Raw genomic sequence first — 9,209 nt, forward strand, 5'->3', positions numbered from 1 at the left:
CTAATAATGAAATAAATGCATATAAAATTTCATAAAAAACTTATATCATAACAAATCAGTCTAGACCAACAAATTATTTCTAATTTAAATTTGCTGCTCTGAACAAATAAAAAATATTTTGTTTGTATCAAATTTTTGCAGAACTATCAACAATTTTCAGTAATAGCTTGAAGTGAAAAGTGTAGTTTATTAGTGTGAAGTGATCTGAGATATTTGCTATTTAAAAATCTAGTGACACCTTTTGGCAAATATTTGTTTATTTTTCAAATTTATAAATCTTCTATCCTTATCTAAAGATTACTTTGGCCCAACAACAGGCTCAATACCTCAGTTTGTGTTTAGGTGAGTTTAGTGATTGTTTGTTCAAGGTTCTAGCAGCTTGTTATGTAAGTCTATTCAATAGTTTTGATTTTATTCTGATTTTGTAAACCCAATATGCATGTTCAATATTAATGTTTCATTTTTAATACATCTAAAAATCGAATGCCATACGCTTTTCTCATCATGCGTATTATATTGAAATATTGTTTGCAGCAAATAGAAAATATATCTGAAAAATTGTTGACTAAAATTATTTTTCTTTTATGTATTGCATCTATATAATGAAAGACATTATGTAGGCGGTATAAAAATGCTTATGTCTAAAGTTTGAATGAATCCTTTCTGATATATTATTATTACAATGTATGTAAGGAGAAAGAATCTTATGTATCTAAATACTACATAAACTTCAATTTATAATAAGTTGTAAAGTTGCAATTTTGAAGCCACATGGCGACTATTATCGATGGCGCCCATTCCATGACATAGTAGACAATAATTGTCTAGTAACAATTAATAATAACATTACACTATTTACGATGAATCGCGTTTTACTTATAGAAGGATCATTGTAATTGCTATCGTATTTTTCTAAGAAATCGTACATATCACAAATGACACGAAATGCACGAAATCAAAATGCGATTTTAAAGGCGTGTTATAATAAATACTCAAAGAGACAAAAGGGACCTGAAATGAGATATATGATTTCTATTGGGTCGATTCACATTTTATTTGATTGCTTACAAAAACCATTACATGATTTGAAGTATTTTTACAATAACCGTCACAATATTACATTTTACAAACATCTACAATAACTATTTTATGAATTTATTATTTAAGAAACAGCATCAATTGTGTGCTCGATGTCTTAACTAGCTATACTTATTTGAATTTTAAAGCTTGAAATTCACCATTTTACAATTCTATATAATTAATATTTTCACAAATATAAGTATCTTCATTATTATATTCATTATAAATTTTACCGAATGATGTTACAATCAAAGTTTGATTATACTTTAAGTTTAAAGATATATATTTTAGTTTAAAGAACTTTTTAACCGAATAAAAATGTAGTTTTATATAAAATTATCATTTTCTTCTTCATCTTTATTGAACATAACGTTCTATTTCCATGCATTTGAAAATATAAAACTGATAAAATCAAAATGATTTTAGAAATAAATTTCATTGCGGTTTTCATAAGAATTTATTGATCGATCAATATTTTGTTCAATCACATTGTTAGAATTTATGATCTATGGTAGATCATCTATCTAATAAAGAGACCCTCGATTTAAATAAGGATCTATTTGGATCATGTCTGGCTTGTTAAAACATCGACAATTAATTATATACGTTTATTATGAGAATTTGCACATAGTTATACGCAAATGCGCATGCAAAGTGTTTGAGAATCACTGAATAAAAAAAAACAATTAAAATTTTTACAAATCTATACTACTCAAATATTTTTGATAAATTGAGTATAAATAAAGTAGTCTTATTTCAAAGGTATGTATAGTTTCGTATCTTATTTACGTTTGACGTAAATTTATTGTATGAACGCAAACATATTCTGAACACTTTATTACTCCGCATTTGAAATGCTTGAATTCGATGCAAATCATTTCTATTTGATAGATTTTTATGAAATTTACAAACTATGTAAAGTTATAAATATCACTTAATGTTTAAAAACGCATTTTTAAAGCAAAAATCGAATATAATTATGAAATTATGTAACTATGAAGTAATTGCATTGAGGATGATTGGAGTTTGCTCTGGTTTATAAATTCTAAATTGTTATTACTATAATTACAAAGTTTTTTTAGCTGCTTATGACTTTGATTTCCAAAGCAAATTAAAAATAATAAATATTGGTAACGAGGATTTTGGTACTCGTATGTTCCAAATATTATTTCAAAAATTATTATTGTCGTAAGTGAAAAACCAAATACACCAAAATACCAAAGTAAATATTTAATTATAAAATATATTAAAGTTTTAAAATTTATTGCGTAGTTAATAAAAACTCAACTCATCTAATCTACTAAACTTACGAGTAAGGGTTTTGTAACATTAATGAAGCAATAATAATACATCATTAATTTTTGCTGATTCAAAGTTTATTTTGAAATATTTTTCAGGATTGTTGAAATTAAAGTCTTTACATTTAATTAATTTAGTCTTTTTCACAAATATTGTTCTCTGCCTTGTTGTGCTTATTTCTTTTACTTTTGGATGTTATCCTTTCTCAAATCGGTCGAGGTAACATTCTTATATTAAAGTAGTTAACATTTTTATGGCAATAAATAATAATTAAAAACAAAACAAAAATCAGCTGAATAAATTATGCTTTTTAAGAAAATTAAACATGTACATGTACATGCTATGACAAAAATCAAAAGAATGATGATGTAATAAGTAGTTTTAGGAATTGTACATGCAAACGATAACATATGTGCTAATTCTGCCGTAAAATGGACCAATATTATAACAAGGCTATATTACGTTGCAATTTTCATACAAAATGTTACCAAATTCTGTCAAAATGCCATGTATTTGATATGCGATCCGGCGTTTTACACATAAATTGTAACTTCACTCATATGTTATCAAGCCACATCTCAAAGATGCAGTTATGATAACATCATTTTTTGGCATTTGTGCGTTTTCTAGTTTAAGTTTTCTACCCAAAACACCTATCTGCGACTACAGTAACTACATAAGATTTCATAGTTTTTAGTACCACTTCATATGAAAACTGCTACATAACATAGCCTTGCCTTATTAACATAGGTTTATTTTACGACAGAATCGGCTCTATACCAAGGTATTTATTAAACGTCTGCTGACATCTTTTGGTAAATATTTGTTTATTATTCACATTCAAAAAAAATCTATCCTTATCTAAAGTTTACTTCTACCCTACAATGGGCTCGATACCTCAGTTTGTGTTTGAGTTCAGTGTTTGGTTTGCTGCAGCCGATTGATTATGTAAGTCCATTAGGTAATATTATTTTTATCTATAGTGATGTCATTAATTTTTCATTAAACGTTGCTAATGATATTCAATGAACATATTCAATAACGATTAAGTTAAATTTTTATCAAAATGAGGACAATTTTAGATACATTTTGACACTGATGCATATTTACTTATATATACCTACATTTTGAGGTGCCGGAAATTTGAATGTTTGTTTACTTCTGATCGATTATTTTATTATCTATATCGTACTAGAAATCCAATACTATATGATAATATAGTAACAATATACGACATCGTGCAGCAGCGATGTCTATTTTCACTTGAAAATATAGATGAAAAATATTGAAAATATCCCATTTCGGGCACTGCGGTGTAAACTGGCAATAAGAAACCTGTCACACTATTCTTTCTTGAATCGAATTGGACTTTAACTCAGCTCATGGACTGGCCTTAGGGTAGTACTACTCATTATTATATGATAATATATAAATTACTCTATTACTAATACCTGATGAATTAGACTGAATACATTGGTTTTTGCAGGCCAAAACATTAAAAAATGTTCTTTTTCTGATATTAAAAGTTATGCAAAAACGAATTTGAATAATTTTCGTTTTAAAAACATAACTAATACTTACTTTTCTCATTATCATTTTGGCTTTAATATAAAGTTTAATCCAAATTTTTATTATAATATAAAAATATACAATATTTTCATCTTCTTAATTAATGTTTTTTTATTTAAATATACAATAATACACTAATTTAAATATACAGATTTTATATTTAAATTACTGCATTTTTACACTTAAATTATTATCATAAAAAATAAATTAAACTAAGGATAATTATGTGAGGAGGATTTTAATTAAAGACTTTGTTTAATTGGAGGAGTAGGTTACAAATGTTGTTTAATTGCAACTCTCCAAATAATGTACATTTAGAAAATCTCCAAATGTGTATCTCTAAACACGAAGTATCGTAACTGTTTTGATTTTAGTAGAAAATCCAGTTAAATTCGATTTCAATTAGAATTTTTTGGCCATTATGAAGTCGATTGATTTATTAATTTAAATTTCACGTTTGAAACATTTTATCGAACCATCGAGGTGCACTATGTTTTAATACAATTGAGCGCAGTTAAAGCACGAATGTAAATAAATTGCTTTTTGTTTAACAAATTGCAAACACAAGACAATAATTAAATTTACTCTTTAACATGCCACCAACATCTAACTTCGCATTCAACACACAATTAGTAAACTTTATAGAGTTTTAATACACACATTTAAAATCGAATAAAACTACAAATTAAAATAGTGTCAATTAAGAATATAGAATAGGATAATATATATAAATTGAAAATGATATAAAAATTAGAATGTAAATAAATAAAAATGTTGTAGGTGGCTAAATGCTCAGAGTAAGCAAGGCTAAATAAAATTTAAAACAAAAAAGTTCCATCAACTTGCCTCAAGGCACAATGCCATGCACCTCTAGTTGCATGTGCACATTCGTATATTAGTTTTGGTTTGGAGCTATGCGTTATTAACACGAGCACAAAATTATGTTTCTTTAATTAATTTAAAATTTTATTCCTCCAATTGAATTGACAATTTATATATGTGTTTAACATGATGAATACTATATTGTAAATACAATTACTTATTTGCAATTACAAATTACTTCTGAGAACTAAAGATTTTAATAGAAAATAATTATATCATTATTACTTTAATTTAATATTCAATTATTCAATGAATACTTTCATTAGCTATGAAATTATAATAATAACATTTTTGGCTAATATAGTGTGAATGTTTCAAAATTCAAATCAGATTATTTGTAATAATTTAAAAAAAAATAACAGCCGCACTATTGTGATTGTGATTGTTTACGCCACGTATTTGTGATCTGCGCTTTTTATAAAATATTTTTTAAAAATATTTTATTACTAATTGCAACAATTTCTTAATACTATAAGAGTAAAAACTATGTTTATAACTAGGTTACACCTGTTGAAACATAAAATAATCGTATAGCTGCAGGAGTTTAGTTTAATTTGTATCATCATTGATGAAATAAACATTATACGTCTGTGTATTATTGCTTCTACACAACAAGAGCAGGAAATTAAATTAATCTGACATACTAAGTTAATTATTGCAGTACAGCTTACATGAGAACATTGATCAATTATATTAAAATTGAACACGATATGAATTGAAGAATTGAATAATAAATTTGTTTATCAAAAATTTTAAGAGCGCATTAAAATTGTACGGAATAGCACCGAGATCTTTAAATATTTTTCAAAATAACACTAATATTTAACTGTAAGTAACGGTAAGTTATAGTAATCGCAAAAAATTGAAAATGAAAATTTTCATATATCTTTACGAAGTTTCTGAACATTTTGGCATAGGTACCTCAGAAAAAAATGATGTGTGTGTGTGTGTGTTTGTATGTATGTATGGATACAAATTTTCGGTCACGTTTTCGGGCGGACGGATCAACCGATTTCGATGGTTTAAAAACATTCGATTCCTATTGATAGAGAGATGTGCTAATTAGTTTTTGGTAAAAGCAGGTCCAGCAGTTACGGAAATAAAGAGCAAAGAGTGCAAAAAATAGTAATCGAGTTTTTGAGAGAACGGAGCTTCCGATTTGAATGATCTAAAAAACATTCAATTAGTAATGATTGGGAGAACTGGTTATTAATTTTTGGCAAAGGCAGGCCCAGCTATTTTGAAGATACAGAGCTGAATGTGCAAAAAATGGCAGTTTTTGAGAGAACTAAGCGTTCGATTTGATTCCTATTGATAGAGAGATGTGCTAATTAGTTTTTGGTAAAAGCAGGTCCAGCAGTTAAAGAAGTTTCGGCTTATTTTAACAAAATAATTGATTTTAGGGGAAAAAATTGTTGCAATTTTTTTTTCAATTTTTTTTTCTGTAAAAATTTTTTTTGTCGAAAATAATTCAGATTTTATTTTTCATTCTGACTAAAGTCCTAATATACTTTAAACAAATAATTTCAACTTTGCAGTTCAGTTTATATAATTCTTATAAATATTAGACAATGTTACAATATTTATAATAATCTATTTGAAAACGTTCAATATTCCTCGAACATTTCGTTACGGTACGGAAAGTTCCAGCAATTTGCCTTAAGGCACGATGCCATACACCCCACTAGTTTTTTACATTCGTTTATAAATTATCAGTCTTAAAAATATTTTAATACTTGTATGATGCAAAAACATAACATTTAACAGTTAGTAAAATGTTTTACAAGTTAGTTAGTTTTTGCATTTAAAATGAATTGAATAGTTTTGTAGATTTGTTCATTTTCACTAATAATTCAATTAGTCAGCGTTTTATGTCTATTGAAAAATTACAAAGTTTTAATAGTTTTTAATTTTAAATTTAAATTGTAATTACAAAAGCAATTTGGCAATATAGTAAATATACAATCGATTTGAAATCTATTTGTTTTTGATAAAAACAATTTGTTTTGATAAAAAACAAATTCTTCAATAGTGCTTACACCTGGTTTTTATGATTCTTCACACCTTACTTTTTATTATTTATTTATTTTAACTTAGATAATACTATACAAATGTAACGATTCTTTTTGTTAAAAGCAATATAGAATGCTTCTGAATTTAATAAAAAAATACATGCATTCTGATCATAACAATTATATACTATATTTTCTTCAAAAATGAAAGTTTCAAAATATTATTGAAAAATAAACTTTATAAACATAATAGAAACTGGTGGTGTGCATGGCATCGTGTTTTAAGGCAAATTGCTGGAACTTCCCGTACCGTAATTAAAAATCTTGGTATGGAACCCAAAACAATTTACACAAAATTTGTACTCATTATTAAAATCTCTATAAAATATCTGATAATTTGATGTACATATGTTCAATAAACATTTTTGTCTCCTTATCAATACGAATCGAACGTTTTTTAAATTATTCAAATCGGTTGATCGGTGTTCCCGAAATCGTTGATGAAAATTTGTATCCGCACACACACACACATACACACACATATACACACATACATCCATTTTTTCTAAGATATGCCAAATTAAGCAAAGTTGCATGAACTTCCCGAAGTGTGTTATAATTGACATAATCAACCGAACTTGAGAATTAAATATTTAGATAACATTTTCAACTGTTTATGCCGAAAATAGTTTGCGTTTTCAATTAAATCTGAACATTGTGTTTTCGATTTAAATTTTATCAAACACATATAAATTTTCTGAATTATATCAATTATATTGCACAGACACGTGCTTATATGTCCTAAAATTGTAGTTTATTATTTGAAATTTCAATGAATTAAAAAGGTTTGACGTATATGACTTAAATATAAAATTAGCAAATCGGATTTTTTTAAATGAAAACTTAACTTTTCCTTAGGAAAGTTAAAGTCGCACGTTTTCTTAGACGACGTTTTTTCTAGTTATTCGGAAAGGATCAAGTCAAGTTATCCGGTTCCAAAATGCTTCAGATGTAAAAGTTATTTTTTCCAAATTATTTGTTATAACGTATTGTGTTTTTTTCTTCAAAATTGTATGCATGTTATGTAGTTATAGCATGTATTAAAACTCTCCTTCGATAACTCAGGTTGTTGGGTTATATATTAACCCTTGCAGCTGTGGACTGTATTAAACACTGATTTGTTCGTATAGTTTATGTATTTGTTGCAAGAAGATATATTTATTAATTATTTATTACACATGTTGTTAGGCAAACTTTTCTTTTAGAAGTGAACAATTAACAAGTCCTATTAAACTCTCCGCTACCCCATCTACCAGGGGCAGCAACCATCCCGTGTAAAAGTTCAATGCCATGAAGATTGTCACCTTCATGACCAATATATTAAAATGAAGTGCGAACAAAAATTTTATTGTGCTTTACACAGAATTGTTAATTACATAAAAAAATTGTTTGACATCAACTTTAAAGTTTCACTTTTCACACTAAATTAGGTGGTACTAGTATAGATATGTATACTACTATCTTTGCATTCCAAAAGAGAATTATGACACTTTAGGCTTGATTAAATTTTATGCCGTAAGTGTAATAAAAACGGTGATTAGATATATAAATAATCATCTCAATAAAATATTTTTAATAATCAGATAAATTTATTTGGTTCACAAAACAAAAATTTTTAAATTAGGACTAATAAATTATACAAAATAATGCTTAAGTTTACTTATAACAAAATAATTTGAAAGGAGATTGGTGCTTCGATTGCACCAAAAGCTAAAACGAGACCTAATAAACAACTTTAAACTAGTGGTGCATGGCATCGTGCCTTAAAGTAAATTGCTAAAACTTCCCGTACCTTAATATTTTTAAAAGCTTCGAAAAGACAAATTATTTTAACATGTTTGGCAATATAGAAAACATTTTAAAAATTGTATTATTAAAAAATTTAAGAGGATTGTCTTTTTGAAAATATGAAATTTTATGTTAACTTTGAAGATTTTTGAAAAAAACGATTTTTGAAAACACATATGGGATTTTTTTTTTAAATTTTTTTTCTTAAAAATATTGAAACTTTTCAATTCTTTTTTTGTCGGTTGATCCATACTGTCGAAAGTATCTAATTAACGTCCGCCTAATGTTTTTTTTTAGATTTTTTTTCTGATTCATTGAAACCGCTGAACCTGCCTTTGCAAAAATTTACTTGCAAAAATTTTATTGTTTAAACAAGTAGTACATTTTTACTGAGTAGTAAAAATAAAATCTCGCAAGAGTTCCTTGATAATTTATGCTACATAATTTACAAATTAAAAGTTACTACTATATTGATAGATTTGGATTTAGAATGTTTTTTAGCTTATGTATATTTGTTAT

This window comes from Ctenocephalides felis, unplaced genomic scaffold (genome assembly GCF_003426905.1).
Source record: "Ctenocephalides felis isolate EL2017-DRISC unplaced genomic scaffold, ASM342690v1 CF-g0.4_SCAFFOLD_01492, whole genome shotgun sequence".
Classification (NCBI taxonomy): Eukaryota; Metazoa; Arthropoda; class Insecta; order Siphonaptera; family Pulicidae; genus Ctenocephalides; species Ctenocephalides felis.